This window comes from Trichomycterus rosablanca, chromosome 4 (assembly GCF_030014385.1).
Source record: "Trichomycterus rosablanca isolate fTriRos1 chromosome 4, fTriRos1.hap1, whole genome shotgun sequence".
In the NCBI taxonomy this organism is placed as follows: domain Eukaryota; kingdom Metazoa; phylum Chordata; class Actinopteri; order Siluriformes; family Trichomycteridae; genus Trichomycterus; species Trichomycterus rosablanca.
Genome location: NC_085991.1, coordinates 12,675,081 through 12,690,792, shown reverse-complemented (window position 1 = coordinate 12,690,792; position 15,712 = coordinate 12,675,081).

Genomic DNA, 15,712 nt, shown 5'->3' with positions numbered 1-15,712 from the left:
GAACCTCGCATATGAACATTGTTTACTGCAGAGTTAGTTCGTGCAATTTTATTCATTTTTGGATGTTTATTGGCTGAGAACAAGAAATACTTTAATACAAGAAAAATAAATAAATGAAGTCTCGGACGTCAGGCCGATCATCCAGTATATGACCACGGCGGTGTACAACGTCCAGTACGAAAATCGCTTCCCCATATTGTTTAATTTTTTGCAGATAGAGCAAATATGTGCACGTCAAATATACAAACACAAAAGTCAGAACTACAGGAGATGCGTTGTTACGTTATTATTACTTTTTCAACACTTGTGCTTGATTTACACTGTTTATATATGAAGTAAATATATGCATGTCAGCACAGTTATCCCACCCCCGGATAACTGATCAGTTGTAGAACAGCTGAAATTTTTTTTTTCTGCACACAGATGTAGAAAGGAAAGTAAACACATGATGGCAGACTCCCATCTACATTTTACTAAACACTGTAACAGAGCTGCACTGTTGGAAAGAGAAGCTGAAGAAAGGAAGTGATTCAAACATGTATAAGAATGATAACAGGCTTTAAGCTGCACCAGTCTGCAGTTCAGTCATGGCATTGCTTGGATTTGTTTCCCTTCTTTCAGTCATTTTAGGTGAGAAATACTATTATATCTAATGTATTTTTAATAATCTAATGCTTTTATTTGTTTTTAATTAAATGACATTTATTTTCCTTTTTTTACAATTGATACCTCTGCACAGACTATTACATCAGTTTCTACCACTGAAGACACTTTCTTGGAGGGAAACTCTGTTACTTTATCCTGTAATTACAGTGGATCAGGAAATGATAACCTGCTGTGGTATCGTCAGTTCTCCACATTCAGACCAGAGTTCATTATTCTGGTTGCTGAATATCAAAAAGAAGCTTCAGGTTCTAAGTTTTCTGCAAAGATAAATGAAGATAAAAATCGAGTGGATCTGAACATCTCCTCTGCTGCAGTATCAGATTCTGCTCTCTACTACTGTGCTCTGCGGCCCACAGTGACAGGAAATCCAACACTGTATTCCCTGATAGTATAACTGACTCATTAAAATTATTCTATCTTTACTCAAAACATGCAAAATAGTTCAAACAGCTTAAAACATTTAAGTCCATACAACGAAATGGCCAGTTTTAATTCAAAAAAACTTAAAATTTTTAAGTAAAAGTAACCTTTAAACGCAATGATTTTAATTTAATATTTAACAAGCGTCTGACGTAATACGTTACTCTTTTGCTATTGGTTAAAACCATCTAATTAGCATATTGTGATTTTTGAGCAAAATGGTGGATTCAACTGCAGGTGCAAGAAAACAAGTTTCTTATTAATAGTTTAATACAACACAGCATTTACTCTCTAAACCGTGGTCCACAGACATTCAGTTTGTGTTAGTGCTCTGCTTTGATTGCGATAAAGTACAAGTTTGTTTTATTTAAGAACTCTTTTGAATAGCGCGCGCGTTTGTGAGTCGTTATCCGCGCGCTTAATTAACGGTCGGACCTGAAAGGGACGGAGGAGATCCTGAATATGCAAAGTGAGCCCCTGCTATCGAATTATCCAGATTCCACACATCTGCTATTTATTCTTCTTACGGTGACCGTTCTCCTGTTGCTTGGAACATTAATCTGGTAAGTTTTCTCTCAGTTCTTTTGAAGTCAATTACAACTCTGCTGAGTGTAGTTAAGTGTAGTTCTTGGTAGTTGCTAATGTTTGCAGTTCAGAGTTTATTTTATCCGTAAGTCGTGACAAGGAACAGCTCATAAAATGTAAATTTACATTAATTTGGACCTTTTTGTAACTTTGTCTGAACCTGAGTGTCACGCATGACTACGATTCCCAGAGTGCAGTAGATGAACGTACGGAACTGTTGACATGCGCTGAATACCAGACGGACGCATTTCAGCGACCCCCCTCTCCTGAGTTCTAGTCACACACCTGTGTGCACTTGGCCAATTAAGAATGTTATTTAAGGCAGCGCAATCTGTTACCAGATTGCGAAGTATTGCCAATTCTTGTGGTATACCGAGCGTTTCTGATAGTTCTGATAGTCTTTATCGTGTATGACCCTTTTCTTACCGTTTTTGGATATCGCTTTTTGGATTCTCCTTGGCTTGTTTATTTCGGCATCGGACTTTTGTATTCGTTTTTTGACCTCTCTTAGCCTCGTGTTTTTGGATTTGTTTGCTGTGTTTGTGCACTTTATTAAACTGCTTGGATCTTTCTCCGCGAGCGTCTGTCCACTTTCTACTCAGCGTGACAGAATACTTCGCCACATCATGCAGACGGCGGACCCAGAAAGGATCATCAATGCAGTTTCCACGCAAGGACAGATGTTAGGTGAGCACCGCACTGTTATTGAAAATCTCTCGCGTTCAGTTGAGAGTTTATCTCAACAGCAGACCCTTCAGTATTCTCATCTGGAACGCATTGAGGACCAATTGAAGGAATTGTCCACCTATTTGCTGGGGTCTCGTCCTTCCACTTCTTTGGTCACTCCCACACCTGCGGACGCCTCGCCTAACCAACAGGAATCTTTTTATCCTGTTAGTGCACCGGATAAATACGATGGGGCGTTTGATAAGTGCAAGGGGTTTTTGTTGCAATGCTCGTTGTATTTTAGTAACACTCCTCCCCGTGCTGATCAAGCCCGCATTTCGTTTTTAATATCATGTTTGACTGGCAAAGCTTTGGAATGGGCCACAGCAGTCTGGCCTAAAGTACAAGGGTACACCTATACTCAGTTTGAAACGGAGTTTAGAAACATTTTTGACCGTCCTCACGGGGGTCGTTCCTCTGGTGAACTTTTGTCACTATTATCTCAAGGTAATCGATCTGTGGCAGACTATGTTTTACAGTTTCGTACCATGGCTGCAGATAGTGGCTGGAATGAGCCGGCATTACGAGTAATTTTTCGGAATGGATTGAACACGGACATTCTGAAGGAGTTGGCATGCAAGGATGAGGATTTAACTTTGGAAGAACTTTATAATTTAGCTACTCGTTTGGATCATCTCTTGAATGCACGCAAACCAGACCGAATGGCTACAAGACTTGTGAGGAAGCGCAATGTTCCTGCACAGCCGCAGGGGTATCAAGAATGGGAGTTTAACCCTCGAAGCTCTGCTGATCCAGAGAACCTCATGCAGTGTGATTCTACACGTTTAACCCCGGAGGAGAGACGTCGTCGATTTTATGAGGGCTTGTGCTTGTACTGCGGTGAGTCTGGACATCAGGTGCGCAACTGCCCTGTAAATCCACGACGATTGGCGCCGACCCCAGGAAAGTTCTCTTTACACGCTAATGTGGTGAGTATTCCCACTAAGGGGTTGGTATCACGATCATTTCTCCTCCCTGTTACGTTAAACTGCCCAAGTGTTGCCTCTGTGTGTGTTTTTCCAGCGTTAATTGATTCCGGTGCCGAGGGAAACTTCATCAATGCACGCATTGTGGAACAGCTGTGCATTCCCACCCAAGCATTAAGGGCAAGCCTTACCCTTTCAGCTCTGGATGGTAATCCTGTAGGATCGGGAATGGTATCACAAGTGACTGTTCCCATCAAGATGGACACAAGCGCTTTACATTCTGAAGAGATAAGTTTTTTTGTGTTAGAGTCGGCTGAATATTCTATTATTTTAGGGTTACCCTGGTTAAGAAAACATGATCCATTGATTTCATGGGCAAGGTCGGAACTTTTAACATGGTCTCCTTATTGCATGAGACATTGCATTAATAAACCTAAGCTAGCATTACATGCTACTTTAGTGGAAGGTCCTGAGAGGGAATGCAAAGTAGATGTTCCAGTAGAATATTCTGACCTTAGTGAAGTTTTTAGTAAGGTAAGGGCTACCGAGTTGCCTCCTCATCGCCCGTATGATTGTGCGATTGAACTCCTAGAAGGAGCCACTCCTCCCAAGTCACGCATATACCCACTTTCTCAAACAGAGCGTCAAGTTATGAACGAGTACATTCAGGAAGCTCTTCAACAGGGTTTCATTCGTCCCTCCTCTTCTCCAGCCTCAGCTGGTTTCTTTTTTGTAGACAAAAAGGAAGGGGGTCTCCGGCCGTGTATTGATTACAGGGGTTTGAATCTGGTTTCCAAAGGATACCCGTATCCTTTGCCTTTGGTACCAGTAGCCTTAGAACAGCTCCGGGGAGCCAAGTATTTCACTAAGCTTGATCTCCGTAGTGCTTATAACTTGGTTCGTATAAGAGAGGGTGATGAGTGGAAGACTGCTTTTAGTACTTGTAATGGTCATTATGAATATCTGGTGATGCCGTTTGGGCTCTCTATAGCGCCCTCTGTGTTCCAAGCTTTTATAAATGATGTGCTTAGAGATATGTTGGACCGTTTTGTAATTGCTTATATAGACGACATCCTGATATACTCTCCAGACTATGCAACTCATGTCAGTCATGTTCGTCAGGTGCTTAAGCGCTTGTTAGAGAATCAGCTCTTTGTGAAGAGAGAAAAGTGTGAATTTCATTGCCAATGTATTTCCTTCTTGGGTTACATTATTAGCACAGAAGGGGTTGTCATGGATGACCATAAGGTTGATGCTGTGATAGACTGGCCTGTTCCATCCACGATTAAGGAACTACAGCGTTTTTTAGGATTTGCTCATTTTTATCGGAGATTTATTCGAAATTTCAGTACATATTCTGCACCTTTAACTTCTCTTCTGAAGGGGTCACCCAGACGTCTCGTGTGGAATGGTAGGGCAGAAACTGCTTTCAAGAAGTTGAAAGAAGCTTTCACGTCTGCCCCTATCCTCATTCATCCCGATCCCACGAAACCTTTCTTAGTTGAGGTTGACGCTTCCGAGGTGGGTGTGGGAGCTGTTCTTTCCCAACACGTAGGAGATCCGGGTAAGATGCATCCTGTGGCATTCTTTTCTCATAAACTAAGTCCAGCCGAAAGAAATTACAGCATTGGAGACCGGGAGCTGCTTGCGGTTAAGTTAGCCCTCGAAGAGTGGAGACATTGGTTGGAGGGTGCGCTTCACCCCTTTATCGTTCTCACGGATCACAAGAATCTTGAATATTTACGTCAGGCTAAGAGAATGAATCCCAGACAGGCACGTTGGTCTCTGTTTTTTTCTCGGTTTAAGTTCAAAATCACATTTCGTCCAGGTAGTAAAAATACCAAGGCTGATGCCCTTTCACGGCAGATTATAGGGGAGGAGGAGGCTAGTGTACAAGAGCTTCCAGAAGCAATCCTTCCTAAGAACTGCGTTGTGGCGGCCATTCGTTGGCAGGTTGATGAGGACATTGACAAGGAGCTAGAAAGTATTACTGTACCGGCTCATTGCCCTATGGGGAGAAAGTATGTTCCTTTGGCTTTTCGAGATCGCCTCATTACTTGGGCTCATTCCTCATTATCATCTGGGCATCCAGGGGAAACTCGAACTCAACAGTTGTTAGCTAATCGGTACTGGTGGGAGAGTATGTACTCTGATATTTATAAATTTGTGTCCTCATGTTCAACTTGCTCTCAATGTAAAACTCCCAAGGCATTACCAGCTGGGAAGCTAGTGCCACTTCCAGTTCCTGCGCGTCCTTGGTCGCATGTTGCGATTGACTTTGTGACGGACCTGCCACCTTCTCAAGGGTATACTACGATTTTAACAGTGATTGATCGCTTTTCGAGAGCCGTACGGTTCATACCGTTTGCTAAGCTGCCCACAGCTTTTGAGACTGCAGAGGCGTTGTTTCACCAGGTTTTCCGCTTTTTTGGCATACCTGAGAACATTTTGTCAGACCGAGGAGCACAGTTTACCTCCAGGGTATGGTCCGCTTTCTTTGAACACATGGGGGTAACAATCAGTTTAACTTCTGGATACCATCCTCAAACTAATGGGCAATGTGAACGTGCTAATCAAGAACTAACCAAGTTTCTCAGACTGTATTGTTATGAAAATCAATTGGATTGGTCTCATTTTCTTCCCTGGGCAGAGATTGCCCAAAACTCACTCACCAGCTCTGCCACAGGATTAACACCTTTTCAGTGTGTTCTGGGGTATCAGCCTCCGCTCATGCCATGGACAGCAGTGAGTACGGATGTTCCAGCAGTGGATGAGTGGATGAAGAGGAGCGAGGAGGTTTGGGAGTTCACTCATCGGCGCATTGAACAAGTCTTGCGGAGAAACAAGGTCCCGGCGGACAGACGGAGAGGGGAAACTCCAGAGTTTAGCCCCGGGGATAGAGTATGGCTGTCAACACGTGACTTCAGGTTTGAAGAGGGAAGTAAAAAACTTGTTCCTAAATTTGTTGGTCCTTTTATGATAAAAGAAAAGATTAATGAGGTCACTTACAAGCTGGACCTACCTCAAAACTATCGAGTCTCACCCTCTTTTCATGTGTCTCTCCTTAAGCCAGTCATTCCGGGTCCTCTGGATGAGGTTTTGCCGGACGAGTCACCACCCCCTCCAGCTATGATTGAAGGGACCTTGGTGTATGCTGTTCGTAGACTGCTTGACTCCAGGAGAAGGGGTAACCAATTACAGTACCTCGTGGACTGGGAGGGCTACGGCCCAGAGGAGAGGAGCTGGGTTCCAGCACAGGACATTATGGACCCTACCCTGGTGGCCGAGTTTCACCACAACCACCCGGGGAAACCAGCCCCTCGTCCCAGAGGTCGTCCCAGGAAGCAGTCACGAGAAGCTTCGCAGAACCAGCACCTACGCAACTCAGGTGGTCGGCCTGGTGGTGGTCGTCGTGGTCGTCCTCGAGCCTCGGCTGTATCGGACTCCTTGAGGGGGGGTATTGTCACGCATGACTACGATTCCCAGAGTGCAGTAGATGAACGTACGGAACTGTTGACATGCGCTGAATACCAGACGGACGCATTTCAGCGACCCCCCTCTCCTGAGTTCTAGTCACACACCTGTGTGCACTTGGCCAATTAAGAATGTTATTTAAGGCAGCGCAATCTGTTACCAGATTGCGAAGTATTGCCAATTCTTGTGGTATACCGAGCGTTTCTGATAGTTCTGATAGTCTTTATCGTGTATGACCCTTTTCTTACCGTTTTTGGATATCGCTTTTTGGATTCTCCTTGGCTTGTTTATTTCGGCATCGGACTTTTGTATTCGTTTTTTGACCTCTCTTAGCCTCGTGTTTTTGGATTTGTTTGCTGTGTTTGTGCACTTTATTAAACTGCTTGGATCTTTCTCCGCGAGCGTCTGTCCACTTTCTACTCAGCGTGACACTGAGCACCTTAGGGTATGAAGTAGTTCTTTAAATTAGACGTTTTAAGAATTTTACATTCAGCAATGGCTGTTTTCCTTTCTGCAATGATAGTCAGCAAAATAGAACTGGGTGTTTAGAAAAGGTATTATACTGTCTTAACACTGGCTTGAGGGGAAATATTATGGAATCCACATTTTAAACCTTTGGCATCTTTAAATTTAAACTTGCATAGCAGCATGATTTCTATTTAACAGTAATCAGTCTTTTTATTATTACTTTACAGGTTTAGGTTTTTGGTGATAAGAGCACACACATTAATGTGAATACAGTTCATAGGTGCATTTTTATTTTATTTATTGCAAACAATATTGTGATGCTAAGGCATTGCCTACTGTATAAATAGCACAATACATTGCTTGTATTGTCAAAAAGTGATTAATGTTTGTTTTTGTGTGCATGAATAGGAGGTTTACACTAAAGACAGAACATATGATTAGTTCCTAAGAGAGTACTGCAAAGGTAAGTCTAATAAGTATTTAATATGATTTTTGTAAATACACTCTCCCAATGAGACAATACATTGGAAAGAATTACAGTTCTTGTGAAAACAGTCCTTTTACTTGTCTCTAATAACAACTGTACACAGTGCTGTGAATGCTATGTTCAGTAACTAAAGGTGTTTTAGAAATACAGCACTACTTCCATTTCTAAGTTGTTTTTTCCCCCTCCCCAATCATTTTTACAAGTTGCTTTATACTTGTCTGTATTGATGGAGTGGAAATGCAGGTTATGTGATGCCTCCTCTGATACTTGTGGACAGTTACTTGGGCATTATCGTTTGCAGCATAGCTATTTCTCAAAAGTCAGTCCTTTGCCATGTCTCTATCAAACATGTATTTGCACATTTCAATCGTTTAATGCACTTAAAATTCATGTGTCACGGTTTCACAAAGAGACAGAAAAAGTTGGGACAATTCAAGGGAGACGACAAGTACAGGTGGTGTATACGTGTTGTTTGTGTGGGTTCAAGCAACCTTTTTCAGAGAGAACCCTTTTTGCACATTTAAGAGGACATTTAAGAACCCATGAAATGGTAGCATGTCCATACAAGAATTGTGCATATAGTACTAATGTGTACTCATCCTTTAATGCTCACAAAAGCAGAATACATGGAGTCTGTGCTGGTGCAGAATTCTTTAATGATGTCTCTGCTGATGAAGACACTCTAGGTCTAAATGCTGCTGAATCTTCTGATGAAAATTTACACTTTTGTGAGGGTTTAAGACTACCTGACAATGAAAACTCATTAGATGTTGACAAAGAGCAATGTGACACCAACCAGTTAACTGTGCAGTTATGTCACAATTTAGCTTCTCTCTTTTTAAAGATGCAGGCTATTCTTCATGTTTCTGAGCTAGCAGCACAAGAGATAGTGGAGCATTTGAGTCAGATCTTTCTCTTGTCTAGGCCTCTTCTAAAACAGAATATATGTGAGGTGTTAAAGAAACATTGCACCACTGTAAGTGATGCAGTTCTTGATGAAGTTGTTAGCGTTGTTATAGATAGTAATATTTTTGTCAGCACAACAACTGTAGGTGGAGAATTGTCCTCCAATAAGCGAAGAAAATCATTCATAGAAAGAAACTATCCTGTGGTCATGCCTTTTCAGTATGTCATAGAGCCTGGACACATCGGAGTGTATGTGCCTATACTTCATATGATTCAGGAGCTGTTGAAACATACTGATATACATGATAAACTTCAAAAAGCTTGCTGTTCTCAGCCCAACCACTATGCAAGTCATCGAGATGGTTTGTACTTTCAAGAAAATGAGTTGCTGTCAACATCACATGAGCTAAAAGTGCCATTAATTTTATACATTGATGAGCTAGAAGTTGCAAATCCTTTAGGTACTTCAAGAAAAATACACAAACTCCTGTCAGTATATTGGGTTCTTGCAGACCTGCCAAGCAAATATCGATCAACTTTGCATGTAATACAGCTGGCATTGTTATGTAAAGTACCTGATCTCCAGAGTTTTGGTTATGAAAGAGTCCTTGGTCCTTTGGTGCAAGACATTAAAACACTGGAACAAGATGGTGTGTTCATTGAGTCTCTTGGCAAGTCTATCAAAGGCACTGTCCTTTTTGTTGCCGCTGATAATCTAGCAGCTCATGGATTAGCAGGCTTTGTCCAATCTTTCAGATCAGCATATGTGTGCAGGTTCTGCCTGGCCACTCGAGACCTCTTTCAATCTCAGGAAGTTTCTGAAGGCAATTTTGTTTTGAGGACCAAAGCAAATCATGACCTAAATGTCCAAAATGTCACACAGGGCAACAGTGACAAAGAATTTGGGGTGATGAGAGACTGTGTGTTAAGGCAAAAATTGAAGCATTTTCATCCCATCAATGGTTTTCCTCCAGATATTCTTCATGACCTCTTGGAGGGGATTGTGCCAGTAGAGTTAGCTTTATGCATTCAGGAAATGATTCGTCTTAAGCATTTCACTTTTGACGATTTGAATCAAAGAATTGTGTCATTCCCATATCAACATACAGACAAAGTTGATAAACCAAAGCCAGTTGTAAAAACATATGCTTCAAAAATGACCATAGGGGGCAACGGGCATGAAAATGCTGCATTACTACGGCTACTTCCCTTAATAATTGGTAATGTAATTCCAGAAGGTGATGGTGCCTGGGCAGTGTTAATGGAATTAAAAGACATTGTGGAGCTAATGTTGTCCCCAGCATTTACTGAAGAAACAATTCAGTATTTACAGACTAAAATTAGGGACCACAGACAGATGCTTCTTGAAGTTTTCCCCCAGTTTAGGCTTCGGCCAAAACACCATTACATTGAACATTACCCAGAACTGATCAGATGTTTTGGTCCTCTTGTTCACTTATGGACCATGCGTTTTGAGGGTAAACACCGCTTTTTTAAGCAGGTTGTACATGACACTCAAAACTTTAAAAATGTACTCAAGACCCTGGCTGTCAGACACCAGTATATGATGGCTTACCATCTTGGTGCTCCATCATTTTTCAGACCACATCAGCAAGCATCAGTTGTGACTTCCATATTGGTTTCAACATTACCTGACGTGGCAAAGCATTACATTAAACAAAAGACTGACAGCAATTTCATATACAGAACATCGCATGTTACAATTGATGGTACTGATATTGGTGCTGGGTCTTTTATTTCTGCAGGTGTAGAGGGGGGATTGCCTCAGTTTAGTAAGATTGAAGATATCCTGCTTGAAAATAATAATGTGGCCTTTCTCTGCAGGAAGCACAAGTCCAATTATATAGAACATCTAAGGGCATATAACCTGGTTCCAGGTGAACTGACTGTTTGCACTGTGTCAGACTTGAATGACATCATTCCTCTTTCTGCTTATAGCATAGAAGGCCAGTTGCTGTTGACCACAATGCGATTTTTACTTGTACATTGACAAGGTATGTCTTTCTCTACCCACTAACTTGAAACTAATGTTCTTTTTTTTTTTTTTTAAGAAGAGCAATCAGTTACACAAGAACTAGCTAATATCCAATTCAGTAAATATTGTAGAATGTGTGGAATGTGTTCTTTTTCTGAAAATATATAGTGATAGCAAAACATTTCATGTTGTTTGCTTTCATTAGATGGCAGAATCAGACAGATTGTTATTAAGAGTCTTCATAGCCACCGATATTGCTCACAAGATGTTGCTTCCAACACGCCCCACATCAGTGCAAGAGTTGATAATCATAATGCGAGAGAAATTCAAACCTCATCTTGATTTTGACTTCACCTTACAATATGAAGACCCTGACTTTGGAGGACAGCTCTGTGTTCTTGCAGACATTACAGAACTGCCACAAAAGGCAGTACTGAAGGTTTTGAGATCTGAAAGTGATGCTAGCTCAACTGGAACGTCAGACACAGAATTACTCCCCCACGCCCTGGCACGTATTCAGACCTGGCCTGATGTGTTTCCAGTACCTCTTTTTTCTTATGATGTTGAGTATGTCCTTGAAGCTGGAAATACAGCATATCAGAATACTGGGAAAACTTTGAAATTAACAAGAGCACAAAAGCATGACATCTTGGAAAACATGGCTAAAATTATACACACTTTTAAGGCCTACCCTAGTGACAAAGAAATGGCTACAGCTGCAGAGGCTCTTGTTACCAAGCACCCCTGCCTTACAGAGCCAGGAAGTCACTGTGGCTGGTATGGTTGGAAGACGAGCTTAAAATTCAAGATGGGTAACTATCGGACCAAACTGAGCAGATCTGGATGTGATGAGGTGGCTGTTAACTCGGGAAAGAGAAGCCGAAGTTACCCAGACCGAGAATCGCCCCACAGCAACATCAAAAGAGCTCGTCGAGCCGAGGTGAACTATCTACCAAATTTCCCAAGAGGAGAGAATGCCCTGAGCCTAGAACGACTAAGAGTGCAAATAGCAGATGAAGTTTCAAAGATTGACAGAAATCTTCAGTTCATAGAGAGATTTATGCAAACTACGTATGCACTGCGACGTAAGCAGGTCATTGTTGACAACCCATCACAACCAGTCAAGGATTTTCTACAGAATTGGCCTGCTCTTCGGCTGGAGTCACAGGTAAATTCTTTTTTTTACTTTCTCCCATGTGTATTTTTTTTATGTTTTTGTGGTAATTCATCATTGTAAAACTTCAAGTTAAAGTACATTAAAAATAAGTTGTAAATGACTGTATGCTTGTATGTTTAGGTTTGTGCAGAATTTCACAGGATCACAAGTGTCAATTTGCAGAGCAAGTTTTATTCAGAGCTGGACAAGCACACACCACGACTATTGGCCATCTTTAGGCAGAAGGCTGCACGTACTGGCAAGACGTCTGATGCTCTAAGGAACATCTTCAGTGCTTATGATGTTTTGGTATGTGACATCACCTTATTTTAACAAAGATATTGCATTGATAATTACTGCTTTGAGGGTGGCACAGTGGCGCAGTGGGTTGTGTTGTTGCCTCACAGCAAGATGGTCCTGGGTTTGATTCTCAGGTGGGGCGATCCAGGTCCTTTCTGTGTGCAGTTAGTATGTTCTCCCTGTGCCAGTTTGGGTTTCCTCTGGATGCTCTGGTTTTCTCCCACATTCCAAAGACATGCAGACAAAGTTGTCCAAGGTGTGTGCGTGTGTTACCCCTGTGATGGACTGGTGACCTGTCCAGGGTGTTTCCTATTCCTTTTGCCCAGTGAATCGCCCACCGCAACCCTAAATAGGAAAAAGCTTCTTCTTCTGATTTTTCTGCTTATCTGCTCCATCCTGTATTTAGTTTTTTCCTGTCCCATGCTCTATTTCTTTCTGTCACTCATCTTATTTTTCATGTTTCTCTTTACAGAAGCAAATTGATATTAACCACCGACGTACTGCTGCGCTTCGAGCCCTTCCTGTGTATCTACGTGAAGATGACTCTCAGTTTTTCAGGACTTGGAATGTAAGTTGTCAAATACAGTAAGCTACTAAAACAGTTTTAACCTATACCTTGCCGCTATAACATTAAAATGAAAATATAAAATGGTCCTGTAACAAGACAGAAAACTATAAACATACAATTAATAACACCTGTTCTGCCATAAATAAAACAGATACTTGTTAAACATTGTGTTACATTTAAAATAAATAAATAAATATTGCATATGTTTTCAGACAGAACAAGAGGATGAACCGGACATTGCAGACCTGGCAGTATCTTTACTAAGTGTTGTAAACGAAGACCCAAGTTCTCTTGTCCAGTTCAGTCCTGCCAGGATTGCAATTGTGCTGGAAGGTGACATTGTTCTGAATGAACTTCCTTATTTGGCTGATGCTTTCCTCATGATGTTTGGTTTAATGTATGCACTACATCTCGACTATCCAAAACAACTGACCCACACATTCAACTTCATCCAGAAAGTCCTCATGGGCTTAGATGACTTAAAACCACTAGCTCCTAGGTTACTGAATCTAAAAAATGAGCTGCTGGTGGTGTAAAGGGCAAGAAATATGCTGCCTTTGGATGGGACTGGTTGCATTTTTTTGTTACTTTTTTTCTTCCTCTCCCATTCCTCACCCTCCATTTTTTTTCCTTGTGAAATGTTCTTAGCTATTGTTTGGTTTTTGCATTTATTGCAAATTGGTTCCAAAAAGTATTAATGTTTTATGATGGTGGGTGAGTACTGTGCCATGATCCAGATTTTGCTAATAGGAAATTTTTAATTCTTTTTACCTGTCAAATTTCAATCTCTGTTTCAGTGATTCACTTAATTTGCAGTGTTTACCTCTGGTGTTGTGGCCTGACAGTAGACAGTTTAACTATCTTAACTATGTAAATCTTAACACAAATGATGATTTTAAAAATTGGCTCAATGTAACAATACTAAACTGAACTCCCAGTCAGGTTAATTGGAGATACCGAAATTGCTGTGTGTGTGTGTGTATATAGACACACACACACACACACACACACACACATATATATATATATATATATATATATATATATACAGTGTATCACAAAAGTGAGTACACCCCTCACATTTCTGCAAATATTTTATTATATCTTTTCATGGGACAACACTATAGACATGAAACTTGGATATAACTTAGAGTAGTCAGTGTACAACTTGTATAGCAGTATAGATTTACTGTCTTCTGAAAATAACTCAACACACAGCCATTAATGTCTAAATGGCTGGCAACATAAGTAAGTACACCCCACAGTGAACATGTCCAAATTGTGCCCAAAGTGTCAATATTTTGTGTGACCACCATTATTATCCAGCACTGCCTTAACCCTCCTGGGCATGGAATTCACCAGAGCTGCACAGGTTGCTACTGGAATCCTCTTCCACTCCTCCATGATGACATCACGGAGCTGGTGGATGTTAGACACCTTGAACTCCTCCACCTTCCACTTGAGGATGCGCCACAGGTGCTCAATTGGGTTTAGTCCATCACCTTTACCTTCAGCTTCCTCAGCAAGGCAGTTGTCATCTTGGAGGTTGTGTTTGGGGTCGTTATCCTGTTGGAAAACTGCCATGAGGCCCAGTTTTCGAAGGGAGGGGATCATGCTCTGTTTCAGAATGTCACAGTACATGTAGGAATTCATGTTTCCCTCAATGAACTGCAGCTCCCCAGTGCCAGCAACACTCATGCAGCCCAAGACCATGATGCTACCACCACCATGCTTGACTGTAGGCAAGATACAGTTGTCTTGGTACTTCTCACCAGGGTGCCGCCACACATGCTGGACACCATCTGAGCCAAACAAGTTTATCTTGGTCGTCAGACCACAGGGCATTCCAGTAATCCATGTTCTTGGACTGCTTGTCTTCAGCAAACTGTTTGCGGGCTTTCTTGTGCGTCAGCTTCCTTCTGGGATGATGGTCATGCAGACCGAGTTGATGCAGTGTGCGGTGTATGGTCTGAGCACTGACAGGCTGACCTCCCATGTCTTCAACCTCCGCAGCAATGCTAGCAGCACTCATGTGTCTATTTTTTAAAGCCAACCTCTGGATATGACGTCGAACACGTGGACTCAACTTCTTTGGTCGACCCTGGCGAAGCCTGTTCCGAGTGGAACCTGTCCTGGAAAACCGCTGTATGACCTTGGCCACCATGCTGTAGCTCAGTTTCAGGGTGTTAGCAATCTTCTTATAGCCCAGGCCATCTTTGTGGAGAGCAACAATTCTATTTCTCACATCCTCAGAGAGTTCTTTGCCATGAGGTGCCATGTTGAATATCCAGTGGCCAGTATGAGAGAATTGTACCCAAAACACCAAATTTAACAGCCCTGCTCCCCATTTACACCTGGGACCTTGACACATGACACCAGGGAGGGACAACGACACATTTGGGCACAATTTGGACATGTTCACTGTGGGGTGTACTCACTTATGTTGCCAGTTATTTAGACATTAATGGCTGTGTGTTGAGTTATTTTCAGAAGACAGTAAATCTACACTGCTATTCAAGTTGTACACTGACTACTCTAAGTTATATCCAAGTTTCATGTCTATAGTGTTGTCCCATGAAAAGATATAATGAAATATTTGCAGAAATGTGAGGGGTGTACTCACTTTTGTGATACACTGTATATATATACAGTATATATATATGTGTGTGTGTGTATATATATATATATATATATATATATATATATATACACAGTATATACTGTATATGTGTGTATGTATATATATATATATATATATATATATACACAGTATATATATACACACACACACACGTGCGTGTGTTTGCCGTTTCCATCTAAATAATAGAATTTCCCTTCACACTTAGCTCCTGCCTTGTACAATATTACATGTAGTTCTTTTTTCTTATCTGTATGTTCTGCAGTTACTTAAACCTGTTTGTGATTTGCAGTTTTTCTTTACTGTATTGTTTAAATACATTGTAGATTCCATATACTGATCAGCCATAACATTAAATTCACTTCCTTCTTTCTACACTCACTGCCCATTTTATCA